The sequence below is a fragment of the Pinus tabuliformis genome, chromosome 4_1 (assembly GCF_031772625.1).
Source record: "Pinus tabuliformis cultivar Carrire ecotype Pingquan chromosome 4_1, CPIR1, whole genome shotgun sequence".
Taxonomy (NCBI): domain Eukaryota; kingdom Viridiplantae; phylum Streptophyta; class Pinopsida; order Pinales; family Pinaceae; genus Pinus; species Pinus tabuliformis.
In genome coordinates, this window is record NC_142303.1 from 877,453,617 (window position 1) to 877,469,538 (window position 15,922).

The 15,922-nt window shown below is 37.2% G+C and overlaps 1 long non-coding RNA gene across 1 annotated transcript; it reads right to left on the bottom strand.

Moving 5' to 3' along the window:
* Positions 1 to 6,040: 6,040 nt before the first annotated feature.
* Positions 6,041 to 6,595, bottom strand: LOC149178990 (uncharacterized). Its single transcript, XR_016258888.1, has 2 exons — positions 6,509 to 6,595; positions 6,041 to 6,338 (listed from the first exon to the last, which is right to left on the bottom strand). It is a non-coding gene; the product is annotated as an uncharacterized LOC149178990 (long non-coding RNA).
* Between the last annotated feature and the right edge of the window lie 9,327 nt (positions 6,596 to 15,922).

Genomic DNA, 15,922 nt, shown 5'->3' on the forward strand with positions numbered 1-15,922 from the left:
ATCCATTTTTGTGCCCATTTTTGCATCTTTTTTTGGACCATTTTTTACATCCACATTTACGTTTGATTTGTCTCCATTTTTCCCATCTCATTTTGCACCATATTTTTGTTGGACACCTAATCCTAAAGGGTTAGTGTGGAAGCCAGAAAGACTAAGCAGTCCAAGAGACCTTGGGATCTGAATCCCAAGAGTCACCTATTGTACTATAAATGTGTATCTTATGTTAATAAAAAAATGAATTCACTGATTTATCTTTCATTTTGTCTTTCTATCCATGTGTGTTTAACATGGTATCAGAGCCATGATGAGTGGCCTGTTTTCCCTGAGCAACTGGTCTGAGTTGCCTTGAATAGTGCTGACTAGAGCTGGCCTAGTCTTCTGTAACGCTCCATTAATTCTGCCATCCCTGCGCTGTACCTGCGCCCTGCTCTTCTGAAGCTGCATACAAAATGATGTCAGAGCTGAAACAGTAACGCTGCCTGAAACACTGCTGAGTGAAACGCACGCTTCTTTTCCAGCGCTCCTGACATGCTGCCACTGTCCATATACGCTCTGCGTTCACTGTCCATATACGCTCCATTTAAAAGCGCTGCTCCACCTGCATTTAATACGCTGCCTCTGGCCTGAATACGCTGCCTGACACACCTCTGCTCCCTGGCGCACCAGCGCTGCATACGCTCTCTGCTCTGGTATCTGTCCATATGCCAACGCATTTGCCATTATTATAATGAAGACTGCGTTTTTTATTTCTGCCAAATTCCTGTCATCCTCAGTCTTCGAGTGATTCTCGCTCCCTGGCGCGTATGAATGTCCGTTCTGCGTTCTTTTGTTTTGGCGCGTTTGAAAACCGATGTGGAGACTAGGTCTAGGCGTTACAAACTATTGCGGCCCACGACCTGGAATGCTGTGATCTGAGAATGCACAACTGTTCGTATGTTGTGATGCATCATTGTTTTACATATGAGAGTTAAAAACACCGTGAATGTTGTTGACAAGTTTTTGAAGGCCGTATATGCTGTGAATACTGTGTCTTTACTTTCGAACAAGTTAACTATGCCCTTGAAATCTTATGAGTCATATGTTACAATTACAATTTGTATCTATGGGGAACTGAAATGTAAAATCTTAATTGCAGTTACCCTCTTCCTTCTTAAGAGTCTGCATCATTTCAGTGTTCTGTCCAAAGAAAATTTCTGTGCCCAATTCATCTTTACGTTACATATCTGACAAGATTAAATTTGCTATAGAAAAAAAAAAAAATCAGCATTCTGCTCTGAGCTATAATGCGATTTGTATCTCTGTGCTGTGGAGAAGGCATATATTTGTATCGCTGCGTTTTTTTGTAAAGACTGTGGTGTGAAAACGCTGCGTTTTTTGAACTGTGGTTACGCTTCGTTTTCATCCACCTACTGCGCGTGCTTGTTGTGGCATGGGTCGTGAAGGCTCTTTAAGAATCATTTGAAATGGCACCGGTTTGTATTTGAGTTAATGCGTGTATAACAGTGGATATACTGGATCGGTCCCCTCATTAGAGCTGCGGCCGCTGTTGGATCTACTGTTATCGTATATTTCATCACAATCTCATGCAATACCGAATTATGGATTGCCTTAGCATGGTTCATCCTTGGTCGGTTCGCCTACTGTAGTTCCTCATAACAGAAGCCCTGTCAATGAGAAGCAAGAAAGATGTGGTATTCCGAAGGTGGAAATCGACCTGAGGCGCGCTCGGGCTTCAATAAGGAGAGCGGTTTTGCATGGAGAACAGAAAGGGGCACCCGGAGCCTGTCCATCACTGCTACTTCACGGTAGAATGAAAGCACCAAGATTCTTATCATTCATTTCTTGTAATTTCCTTTGTTGAGGAGACCCGTGTTCTGTCGGTGGGTTTGAGCTTTGTTGATATAACAGATGCAGTTGGTTTTGATCCGAATGCTTCCACATTGGCACGCCCGGTGGGACACGAACCCACAATCGCCAAAAATAATTTAAAGATTTATATGAGTTTGTATTACAGAGATTTGCTATGATGTATGAATTGCGTCTTCCTGTCTCTGCTGCTGGTTAGAGGTGATTGCATGATAATCATTGGGCGCCTCTTTGGATTGAAATGGGTTTAAGAATTTTCTTTAAAGTGTTTTGACAAAGACGCGCTTGGAGCCTGCTTGCACCTGCATTGCAAATAGTGTACTTATTTTGACTTTGGCGCCAGATCGGAAGGGTTTCTTTTTCCTTTAAAATAGCTTGGAAGCTACACACGGTCTTGCCCCCTTGAAAATCATGATATGCAGTGGGACATACCACAGTAAGAATAGAAACCCCTGGATGGCTTAACAGTTTGTTGACCCACCAATAAGGCAACACTCCATTGGCTTTAACTGGATTTTTGATCTGGTGTTCATTGGATCAACTGGTTGGAACAGTTGGAGGGACGACCAGCGTCCGGAGGTCCCGTGGAAGCATTATCGTTGTCATTTCTCTGAATTTGAGTTTTTTGGATGAAATTCTATCGCAGAATTCAATTTGGCTATCTACATGCATGTATGTTTAATTTGATACTGTGCACAAGCTTTCTCTTATAGACAAATGGATGTGCCTCATTGCAGTTGTATTGTTGAATGGTGAATGCAGTATAACTGGAGTTAACGCTGATAGATGATTTGTAAGTCAATTTTTTTATGACTTGGCACATGCTCAAGCAGATTTTAAGAGCAGTATTGAAGCCACCTCGAAGCAGATTTGGTGTTGTCCATGGAACAATTTGAAACAACCTCTGAGTGAAGTGATTCGTGAAGAAGTGATCAGCATTGTGAAGTGAAGACATTTTTGGAAGTCATTTTTTTTGCAGTTTCTTGTAGAGATTTTGCATGATTTCCATAGCAGCTAGATGCTCTGAAGTTTGAAGTTGAGGACAGCGCTCATCTTCACATTTATATATTTTTTGCATTGGTGATGTTATGCTCCAGTTCATTCTTGAAACGAACTGTGGACTGTTGATTTACCATGTGCCCAATTGTACCAATGTTTATTGTAGCTTGACGAGAAATTTTTATTGTAGTTTAACTTGGTAACATCCAGCTTACTCAGGTCCTGCTCCATCAACCATTTTCGCGACAATGTTGCCACTTGATAAGCTCTTACAATATATTGTAGTAAGAGTACAATATTATTTTTCTGTTGCTGTTGCCTCAGTTGTGTTTTTTTTAAGTGACATTGAAGAAAAATGGCCAGACTTGAAGATGCATTAAAGTTATTGAATATCCTAATTCATTCCACTGTTGATGAGATGGTCAAAGTTAACAAAGAAACTCTCTTTGACATCCAAACCTCTCTGCAAACTGCACATGAGAATATTGAGTTTTTGCAGCTTGAAACAAAGCTACAGCAGGAAGAATTACACCAGTGGAGTCATCATTCTAAACCTATTTCTATTCAGAACAATGAAGCAGACTCCCATAAACAGCAAGTCAATAATGTTACAGTTCGTTCAGATAAAACAGCAAAGTTACATGTAGATGCAGAGGTTCAGTCTGCACTTCCCAAGCCCATCATTAGACCTTGGGAACAACTTGTCCACAACAAGCACAGAACTGGTCTTGGATATGACAAGGACTTGTCCTTTCATATTCCAGACTATGCCAAGCCCATTCAGTTTCAGAGTGCTGGTTTCATTAATGACAGTTCACCTGCTCCTTATGACAGTTCAGCTTCAGCTGTTCCAGACTCTGCCCCTCTTCTACAGCAACAACAACAACAGATCGTTAAATGCCAACACTGTGATCGAGTTGGCCATTTGAAAGATCATTGTTTTGATCTTGATCCATGTGAGCACTGTCATAAAACTAGTCATTCTTCACACAGATGCTTCAGAAACAAACATCCTGCAAGAACAAAGATTCATCTTGGATGGATCGCTTCTTGGCAATGGGCATCAACAGCCAAGAAGATATTCCAAACACATGTCAGAACTTGTTCCAGAATATTCAACAGTCTTGCAGTTGAGTTTTCTCCATCTTCTCACCTTGTATTTGACAGGGGGGAAATGATGGTCATCTACAAGCTTCAAAGTCACATCAAGCGAGCCTGAGCCACAACCTGCCACACCAGTTTCGGAGTTGTAGCCAGAGACAAGATGCCTGAACATGCCTTCAGTTGGCAATCTGGGACTTCCTCTAGCAGAAGACTCCAGCTTCTTGCCAGTTTTGGAAGAGTTCCAGCAGAGTTGTTGGTCATCCTTAAACCATCACAGATTAAGAACACTTCCTCTAGCAGAAGACTCCAGCTTCTTGCCAGTTTTAGAAGAGTTCCAGGAATTGCATTAAGCATTCCAGAGTTGTTGGTTATCCTTAAACCATCACAGATTGAGAACACTTCCTCTAGCAGAAAACTTCAGTTTCTTGCCAGTTTTGGAAGAGTTCCGGGAACTGCACTAAGTGTTCCAGTGTTGGTGGTCATCCTAAAACCACGCCCTCTTTTTACCAACATTTCATAGAGCACATTCAGCCTAGTGTTGCCATGCATTTTTGCACATTTTGTATTACAGCTCTCTTCTTGGACTCATACATAACCCTTCGGATTAAGGGGGGGAATGTTGGACACATAATCCTAAAGGGTTAGTGTGGAAGCCGGAAAGACTAAGAAGTCCAAGAGACCTTGGGATCTGAATCCCAAGAGTCACCTATTGTACTATAAATGTGTATCTTATGTTAATAAAAAAATGAATTGACTGATTTATCTTTCATATTGTCTTGCTATCCATGTGTGTTTAACAATTTTGCGTCATTTGTTTCATCCAATTTTGCATCATTTTTAACACCATCTCTTGCATCTAATGTTACATCATTTTGAGCATCCAAATTTGCATTTATATTTGCATCTTATGTTGAGTCATGTGTTGTGTCCACCTTTGCATCTTATTTTGTGTCTAATGGTACATTCAATTTAGAGCCATTTTTTACGTCTACTTTTGTATTTGTTTTTGCACCAAGTTTTGCATCCAATTTTAAGCTATTTGATGCCCCTTTTTGCACCATTTTTTTGTGTCTACTTGTGTCCAATGTTGCACCATTATTTACACCGACTTTTTCATCCAATTTTGCATTTTTTTGGTGTCTAGTTTTACATCGTTTTCACCATCCAAATTTGCATCTTTTTTTGCCTCATTTTGTGTCCACATTTGCATATAATTTTGTGTCTGAGTTCGAGCCTAAATTTTCATGTGATTAGGAATCATTTTTTACATCCAATATGGCATCCTTGGTTTCACCTTTTTTCAGCCCCATTTTGCATCTTGTTTTATGTCTTTTCTTACATCTTTTTTTTTTCCTTTTTTGCACCCAAGTTTGCATCCCAAATTTACACCATTATTTGCATCATCATTTGGCATATTAATTTGTAACGTTTTTTGCTTCTTTTTAACGCTCAACTTTGCATCTTATTTTACATCTAGTTGTTGTCTTTTTTTGCATCTAATTTGGTGCCCATTTATGTGTCCTTGTTTTTGCCCAATTTGATATCCTTTTGTATGCCATGTTTTGTTCCCTTCTTTGTGTCAACTATTGCACAATTTTTCACTTCTAATTTAAAACACTTTGTATGTCAATTGTTTGCATTTTGTATTAATTCCTAGTTTAACATCCAATTTTACTTTCAATTTTGCATCCATGGTTACATCCGCATTTGAATTCTTATATAGAGTATATTTTTCTTTGCATATATGACCCCCTTTATAGATTCATAGTGAAATATATGATAGTTTCTAAATATCATTAAAGCAGATATCACAATTCAAAATCATTTGTAAAGAAATTTAAGAGAAATTGACAACATCCATCCAAAAAAATAAGAATGTGTCATTAACAATTTTCAAAACATGTATAAAATAGCAACATAATACTAATAAAATCAGTATTATTTTTAATCAAAACAAGTAAAATTCAAATATGATTAACAAATCAAAATATTTCATGAATATCGTTATTCTACGATAAATTAACAACTTACATAAATCAAACTCATCGTATGATTACAAAATCAGAATGTCTCATTGATATAGGGTAAATTCACAACACCCATCTAAACATAACAATGTCATTCTACACAATAATTTCTTCATAAAAAACAATGCATGTGCATGCCTAGCTACCACCACCAAGATCATCCTCATGATCATCTTGACCATCCTCATTACTCTGATCCACATCATCACCAACACCGCAACTATCATCATCATCTCCTCCTTCACCACCATCATCCTCATCCTCATCCTCATCCTCATCATCTCCTAATATATGTTGAACATAATTTGGATCATCGTCTTGGCAATCATTACCTATAGCATTCTGACAAAAAAATCAATATTACATGTTAGTATTAATTACACAACACAACACATGTTTTTGTTATACAATGTTAACCATAAAATGAGGTAAGATATAATATCTAATAGTACTAAAAATAAAATGAAAATATGGTTTAAAAGTATATTGGAAATCCAACTAAGATTACATACCATAGAGTCCATCCAAACAACAAATTCAACCCATCCCTTTTGCTGCAGCACCTCCTTTTCCAAATGATTTGGAGGTCTTCCATATTTTAGTTCCTATCAATCAGTAAATAGGGAGAAATTAGATAACAATGACTTTCTTCTAGTACAAAATTTATTAAAAAAATATCACATGTCTAATATACTTACAAAGGTTGTTATCAGTGCTTTTAAACCTTTCTGGTCACTACGATGAGTGACTTTTTTCTTGGTTAACCTCGCCTTGGATGCCTTGTCCTTAAACATAAACCAATTCAATTTATTTTCACACAAATACTTATAAGTATTAATACATTCTAAATAATGTTTAATGAAAAATTCAATACCTGAATTTTTATTTCATATATCTTATTTATAACATTTTAATGATTACAATAATACTCTTCTTACCAGATATTGTCAGAAGAAATCTTACAAGACCGCTACCTAAGAACATTGGACAGTTGAATGCATTAGTTAACATGTTTTAAGAATTCTATCTTCAAATCTAGATCCATCTCATGTGATTCCCGTATGTGGTATAAATTTTCTTGAAGGTACCTGCATCATTCGACACAAAGCTATTCAGCACAATCGTTAACAAAAAACATCACAACTGCACAATATGAATGGTGCATCAAAATTGGCATTCACACGTCTAAGGTCTTTTTGGCATATCTGGTGTGGGTAGAAAAGGTTTCCATTAAATCTCGTAAGCCTTTTTAACTATTATAAATAAACCACTAAAGTAAAACAAACAAATCAGTTATAAGAACTGAAAAGAAAGCTTGAAAAAAAATTAACATTTTCTAAAAGGCAAACACTAGAACACACTTCCAAATACTTTTCCTAAAATACTTCTTCAACCTGGCATCAAATTTGAAGGGCATGGTCATATTTCAATATGAAGTCATACTATATTTTCAACCCTTCTATGTTGGCAAGTTAAAACTAATGTTCCACCAAGACTCCGGGATAGGGAGATGCATCTCTGGGGTGATGCACAGGGGGGGCGTGTGAGAATACCCTCAAATTTTAGGTAAAATTAGGGGGCAGGGTGATATGGGGGTATATAATTTTTTTAATATATATATATATATATATATATATATTTTTCAATAATGAAAGCATAAATACATTGATCTGTACATGATTGAATTAAATAATGAAATACACTGATCCATACTCATCATTCATACTAATACATACATCATTCATTCATACACCATGAGATTCAATAATGAACTAGATTGATCCATATTCATCATTCATTATTCAACATGCTAGAATCTAAATTGATTTAAAAATTAAATTCATAATTCATCATTCTAGATTCTAAATTGATTTAAAATTTAAATTCGTGATTCTAGAATCTAATTAGTACTAACCAAAATAGACTATAGTAGATACTTAAGCCTGAAGATTGGAATAGTAAATTGATATAACTCAAACTCAAAAAAAGTAAAGGGTGAAAGTCAAAGAATCAGTCTAAGGTCATCCATATCTAAAGTCAAGACTCGAAAGTTAAAACTGACGATTAAAAATGGCCAATGAGCATTTTAGGAGTGCCATGGAGGAGGAGGTGCAACAGTTAACTGGTAAGTCAAATAGTTCTGCGCAGCAAGCTGAGTAGACATAAGCTTGGTAACTCGAATGAGTGAGTTAGAGATTGCAAATTAGTTTAGGTTTTGATATTTGTTATGTGTTGTTCTTTTTAATTTTAATTTTTTTTATGGTTGTTTTATATTTTTTTTTAATTTCTATATTACAACAGTTACTAGAAAAAAAATTAAGCAGAACATGGGAAGGGGCAGAATTTAAAAACTATTCTAATCCATCAAAACAATCTGCTGCTCAATCTAATATTATCGTGTTAATCCTAATCATCAAGTTTAGCATCTAATGCTTATCACTATGTAGCAAAGTTGCCAGACTTGGTTGGGCTGGGACTTGGAAAGACTCAACGACTCAGCACAGACCGAGCAAAGAGAAAAAAACTCAAAACATGGTAAATTTTGAGCACAAACCAATACATATAAGTTATAAAACCACAATCTATGCAGAATTTCAAAAGATTATCTCATAAAATACGATGACACAACATTTGACACTCGATATTTGTATGCAAAATAGTGAACTGAAATTCCATGATCAAATTCACAAATAGTACTCCATTCAGCTACATAACTCATAGTTTCATAACATAATTAGATAATCAAGGTAGACAATGTCTCCAAGTCCAATCTCAAGCCTCATTCATGACTACAAAGATGCCAAGAATAAGCCCTCAAGGAGTTAGCCAAAATCTCTAGATTGAAGCAATAATTGTGGTGCAAACGTATTTGGTGTTTCCATTAGAGATAATGAAACGCTAAAGAGACCCTGAGTCTCTTCATCAAGCCTGTACGATGACATCCCATCCTACAGGTGTACTAGTATAAACTTTAAAAAAAATTCAAGTTTATAAACTAAACAATAAAACCTGAATGTGTAATTGCCCACTTACCTGAACTTTGAATGCTGAGAGGGTGAGACGACTTTACTCAGTAGCTAGTGATCATTGATGATGCTAAAGCCTCCTTCAATTTCCCTCATAAATGATGATGAACTCAACCCGCTCACAGTGACAGCACACAGCACTCTTCTAAGAAAGAAATGGCTCTTAAAAATATATGGAATGATAAAGAATAAGGGGAGAAATGTCTTTATAAAGACTTCCTGCCCTCTCAAACACTTCATTTCCCTCCTAAAAATCACAAGTGTGGGGTATTTTTGGTCACTGTCATTGGGTCATTGGGTCAGCTAAGCCTGGGTCAGACTCCCGAATCTAGCAAGTCTAGCAAGACTCCGCTAAGCCAAAGGGGAGCCTACCAGGGGAGTCGCTGGGGAATACTCGGTCCAGAGCTAACATGGCGAGACTCAGCCAGACTCAGGAGACTGGGAAGAGTATGAAGCACTGCTATTTAGCCAAAGGATATATGCATTTTATGGTACTTGTCTACAACTAGATAAGCAAAATTGTTGGGCAATCCAAATAGAAGTCTTCTACATTTGCATAAATCTACAGGACATAACAAAGAGGACTGAACCATCTATCCAAAATGAACCAAGTAAAATACAAAAATTTGAGTCGACTTAGCCAATGCAATAATTTCATTATTTTCTAGATTTTTTTACTTTTACATAAAAAAAAAACTAGTTTGCATTGTTGTTTTTTTTTCTATGTACCAGGCAGATCCATCTGAAGTGACCACTTACAGCCTTCACAACCACGGAGCCTAGCCTCGAGAGTGTTGACATAATCGAGCCCATGCCCTCTCAATAACAAAGCTGCTTTATTGACAAGACTCGACCAATTGAGCTAACCCTAGGGGCTTAGTTTGTATTGTTGTTACAGTAAGAAACAAAAATATTTATCACTTTCTGTGATTATATTACCAATTTTTTGCAACCAAAATATTGATGATGGTGCAAAAAGCATTTTTTTTAAACTATGAAGTTAAGTTTAGTTGTGCAAAAGTTTGTAAAGAGCCTCTCAGAAGCCAATCCCTGTGAGCTGGAATCAACCGGGGCATTATCAAACTCATTCCTATGGAAAAAGACCTAGTGCTAAACACCACCTGGAGACCCATAACTCTTTTAAACACCTTTTAAAAAATCTTGGCCAAGGCATCTGCCTTGTGCATCGAGCATATTCTTCCAAAGAGCATTCGCCTAGAACAAACAAGGTCTATTTGTGGGCAACATATCCTTGACAATTTCAATGCAGTCTTTAAAGGCATAGAATGTGCCCATCATACTAGCCTCAATGGCTTTTTTGTCAAAATAGACTTTGAGAAAACTTATGACCGGGTGAAGTGGTCCTTCATTCAGCAACAAGTGGCAGCAAGGAGGCAATCAATCAGTAGCTCCACTGAAGGTTGAGCTGAGGAAGATAGCTCTTAATTGCCCAAAGCAGAACATGGCCCCCCTCAAAAGGGGTGCTTTTGGGTTTGGTGCTCTTGATTAAATGGTAGTTCCAAACCCTTATATATAATAGAGCCCAATGGAAACATCGCAATTCGCTCATTCCTGAAATCCTAAAAATTGTTATGTCTGATGCATTTTGATTGGAATCTGAAATTTACTTTCTCCATATGAAATAAAATGAGGTCAGAACCACTCTCAAACATCCTAAGTCAATTAATAGGGCCCTAGGGTTGAATGTTGAGCTTTCCCACTCATAAATTATTGTTTCAAGCAAAATTAACGGGGAGCACCAAGCCCTTTTTTAGGGGAGCTGCCTAGAAGCACCCCTTTTGGTGAAACACATCCCCACAGTAGGGAAACGTTTCCCCCTGCGTCTCCCTATGTCTCCCTAAAAGGGGGCGTGGGGAAACGTGTCCCTAAGAATCTTCCCATCCTATGTGTGTGGGAAGTGTGGATACGTGCACCCCACCATAGGGGACACATCCTCATGGAACACTGGTTAAAATAAACTATTGTTTTCTTACAAAAGCAAAAAATGGATCAAAATTTTAACTATTACGTATTTTATGTTTAGCACAATTGCAAGTCGTGTGGTAGTACTAAAATAGGATAGATAAACATCAGTGTTTTTTATAATCGCTACATAGTCAAATTCCTATCAATCTTATGTGGAAATGATGTAGCTTGAAGTATCTAAATGCAGTACCAAAGTAGAATTGATACCAATAACCAAACAAGGCAGTGACAGCACAAACAAAATTTGTTGTAGCATCAAATTACAGAACTGTATTATCTAAATTTTTACTGGTAGCACTCTCATTTCCGTAAAATGTTTTTAATTCCAATGAACAAAGACTTGCCTGACTCGATAACGAAATTGTGTTCCTTTGACATCAAGGATTTAGAAAAGGATTTAGAAAAGGATTTAGAAAAGAATTTAAAAAGAACCAATCATAGTAGAAGGATCATTACAGGATCTAAATACTAAAAAATAATCACCATAAAAGAACACTAAACATTAAAAGTTAAAACTAAAGATTGGAGTATCTAAAGAACAGAGCCTAATTATTGACAAAAACTAGACATTAAATGAAGGATCGTGGGATCTATGACCCAGTGCCGATAAGAATACAAAATCAACTTCTGCATTCCCCTCATAACCCATCTGGATATGGACTTAAGGTGACCAGAACCAATCTTAATAGATTAATTACAGGATGTAACTACACGAGCCTAGTACTCCATGAGTTTATCCCCCATCTGCTTATACTAGATATAAACAACACATTTGTAGAAAGTTAGAAAAATACATTGTACAATCAGGTTGAACTCAATACAGATTCAATTGGACCTACAACACATTCCAGCCACAAAGCTGGAAAGAGCACAATAAAAATAAAAGCAAACATTGAATCTTATCACTGTTGTGGATTTTGTCCTTAGAATGACATGAGACATTCCAAATATGATGCCCAATCTGATATGTTGGCTCTTCTAGCATGGATGCAAAGAGAAAGCAATTACAGTACTTGATCTGCTTTTTATAATATAAGACTATATTTTGCTAAGAAAACAAAGGTATACAAAAAATCCCACATGCATTACATATCGAATATCATTCCTTCGGGAAATCCCTAAAAGCCAAGTGTATGTGGAGACTAATATCAAAAGAGGACCTCTGGAATCAGATTCACATTCAGAGATATATTGAGCCCAATTCAGCAAAAGACTGGATTGGAAACCCAAACAAGTCAATCAACAATGCATCCATATTATTGAAAGTACTGACTATAACATCCCCTTTAATAGGTAGATTGCTGGCATGGAAGGTTTGCAATGAGGCTTAGGCGAAGATCAGTATAGACCCATGGATAAGCAGTGGAGCTGAGTACAAGCTGCTAGAAGCAGTGATAAACTCTCTTCAATCTAGACCAGGCAGCTGGACCAGGAAACTCCTCCATTTGCCAGCAGGATTGGAATAGCGCTGAACAGAGAGACGACTCAAAGGCCAAGAAAATATTCAATCAAAAGGATTTATAAACAAATCAAAAGTGTGCCATGCCTATATAAAAGACTCTGATGATGAACATGTCTGGTCTAAAATCCAGCCTTGGGGATTTACACTCCAAAGTTAGGATAAGAATCGTGTACCCTGGACAGACCAGAATGCACACTCTCATGGTGGAAGCGTATCTGGATAAGAACCTTTCAAAAGTTCATTATTTACATGCAGTTGGCAATCTTAAATAGAGCACCCACATAGGAAGTTCTTAAGAGAAGAAATGGATCAAGTCCAAGCAAATGTATCATGTGTAAAAGAGTTGAAAAGAACATAGACCACTTACTGATATTCTGTCCTTAATAAAGGAAATCTGGATGGTTTGACAAGGATAAAGGACTGTGGACAAGGAGGTTATGCTGAAGAGTGCTCTAAAAAGTGGTAGCAAAACTCAGTCCTCAAAGGCCTTCCTCTAATAGTATCATGGGGAATCTAGAAAGATAGAAATGTTGAAATCTTTGAAGACAGGTATATAACTCTTTCAATGTGCCTTCCAAGTTCAGTCAATCTTCTCAAACTTCAAAGCTTTTTCATCAACCCCAACAAAGAAAAAGTTGATTCGTGCTCCTATGGACAAATCTGGAACATGGGGATTACTTTGATGGAGCTAGTCAAGGTACCCCCCCAAAAAGGGAAGCCATACGTGTTCTCTATCTCAATAACTCTCACTGTATCAGATTTAACACAGATTTAGGTGAGGATCAAATAACTACACCAAGCTTATTTCCCTAACAATACTTTAAAAGCTAGCAGCCCACAGTGGCATTTAAAAAAATACCAGTGTTTGTTGGCTCATTGTTGTTAGATAGTGTACCCCAGATCATCTTCTACTAGGTTGGAGCACACATGGCAGATCTGGGCACCTTATATTACAACAACATTACACAAATCCATGCAGCATTAAATTCCAAACAGCATAATGATCTGTTGGTGAGAATGCAGCAATAAATAGACAGTAGGAGCACATCACAAATTTTACTATTCCAGCAATAAGGGCACACACATGCATGTATGGACCAGCCATAAAAAGAATAAGATAATTTTATCATTATACTTCAGGTTAAAGATAAAGTGCTAAAGTTAGATGAGTCAGTTCTGTTTTATTTTTCAGTCTTTCTGAATTCATTTTTTATCAGTTAGATAGAGCACAGATCCAGAGATCTAAGTAATATATCTATTTTTATAAACCCTAGGTGTCACTTATAAGAAAGAGTGAGAGTATGGATCTGTAATAGGGTTAGTTTCAGTTCTTACACAAAATCCTTTCTAGCAGATTTTTATTCAGCAGTATTGGAATAGCAGTAACAGGTGTTTTTGACATTGATCTGTGTGTTCCAATGTATGTATTCCAACTGCGTTTGTAGATTTTAGTGAGATTCAGATTGCAGTTTTGATTAGCCTTTAAATTTAGACAGTGTTAGTTTCCACTAGAAGAAGAATCTGTTTACAATGAGTTAGACAAAAATTCATAATGGTATCAGAGAAAGGTTTGTTGAAACATTCTAAAAATCCTTGAATAGATAGGACTGCTACCTATGAAAGGGAGCTGTCAGGAGGCTCCAGGGATCGGATGCTGTGATCCATGCTTGAGAAAAGCACAGTGAAGTTTCAAGTTGTCGGGTCCTTTGTTAGGCTGCTGATCTGTCTTAACTTTCGTTTAGGCGATATTCCAATGCAGTAGTATGGCTACAGTCAATCTCAAATACATGGACAGATTGGAAGGTCCCTCTTAACTTCATCCCAGGGAAGTCTCAGGTAACCAGCCTGCATCCATCTTAACTACAGATCTTCCAAGCATTTGGCGGGATCAAATTTCTTTTCACTCTAAAAGAGGTTTGCACCTCAATAGATTTGATCCCTCTCGACACTCGATATATCTGGAGTTAAGATGGATCTAGAGTGAGAAATTATTCTTACATAAGAATACCATTAGCAAAACCATGGGTTGTCAAAACCACCAACAATAAATTGACTATTTTACCTCAAGTTTATTTTAATTATTAATTTTATTTTTTATTTTATTTTTTTTAATTTTATTTCATTTCCATTTTATGCAATTTGACTGAGTCAAAATGTTTACATATCAAGACACGACATTACAACATCTCTTCCATACCAGGCTGGTGAGCGCCTCTAGGCACAAAGATATTGTTGGAGTAGGATTTGTCTAACTTCATTGAGAAACTGGTTGTAGAGCCTCCCAAACCTGTGTAATTAGTAAATCATAAAAAGAAGATGGCCAAGGTCAAGTGAGTCATACTTGAATCTATGAAGGATCATTAGATCCCTCACATCACCAAAAAGACCACAATAAAGTACATGTTTGATGCTCTAGTCACTCTATCAGAGTGAGAACAACAAACAGAAGACATTCCTAAGAAATAAGCTTAATCCCTGCAAATGAGTAAAAGGATATTGTAGTTTCCTACTTAATGAAGATTATTGATCTCCATGATCAGCTTGCAGCAATTGAGAGGAGGTGAAGGGTGAAAAGCTAGTACTCATTGCATTAAATAGGTCCTGTTCTTTTTGGAAACTTTTTGGCTATGACATCTAGGCCAAAAAAAAGTTAAAACTTCCCATTTTGAAGAGGCTATGGAATGACTTCAACTAGAAGGAGCAGAATGTTGTCCCCATTATTAAGACGAAGAAGGGCAACAAGAAAAGAGGAACTAAGAAGGGTTAAAAAGGGAATAAAGAGAAGCCAGGTTCTTGTAACCAGGGAAGGAAGGACTTGAGCCACATCAAGTGCTTCAAGTGTCAAATGTTTGGGCACTTCGCTTCCAATGTCATCAAAAGAAGGGGAAGGGAAAGCAACTTGTAAAGAGTACAAAAGCATCAGCTCAAGTGGATGAGCTTTCATCCAATCTCGAGATACACTTCTCAATGGTCTCATGCCTGTCATCTGACATCATGTCTGATGTGGACTGGTATGTGGACAGTGGAGCCTGCAAACATACAACCTCTAACAAGAGTACCTTTAGTAGAACTTGGTGATGATGCCACATATCCAGTTGCAAGAGTGGGATCCATCAAGTGATATCCTTAAGCTTACTAAGTTAATGATGTTTTGTATGTACCTAGCTTAACTAAAAATCTCTTTCCAATTTCAGTGATGATAGATCCTACATATATGGCTAACTTTGAAGATCAACAAGTCCTCATCCTAAATTGCAAGGGAATCCTATAAGAACTTTAGGGTATGATAGTGACAACATGTGTGAGCTTTGACAAAAGAGACTAGGTCACTTGCACTAGTGAATGTTGCCAATCTTGAAAAACATGGTGTGGGCATTGCCAATCTTCAAGGCTGAGAAGAAAGGAGTGTGCAAAGGTTGTGCACTTGGCCAGCATGTAAAGGATGTTTTCCT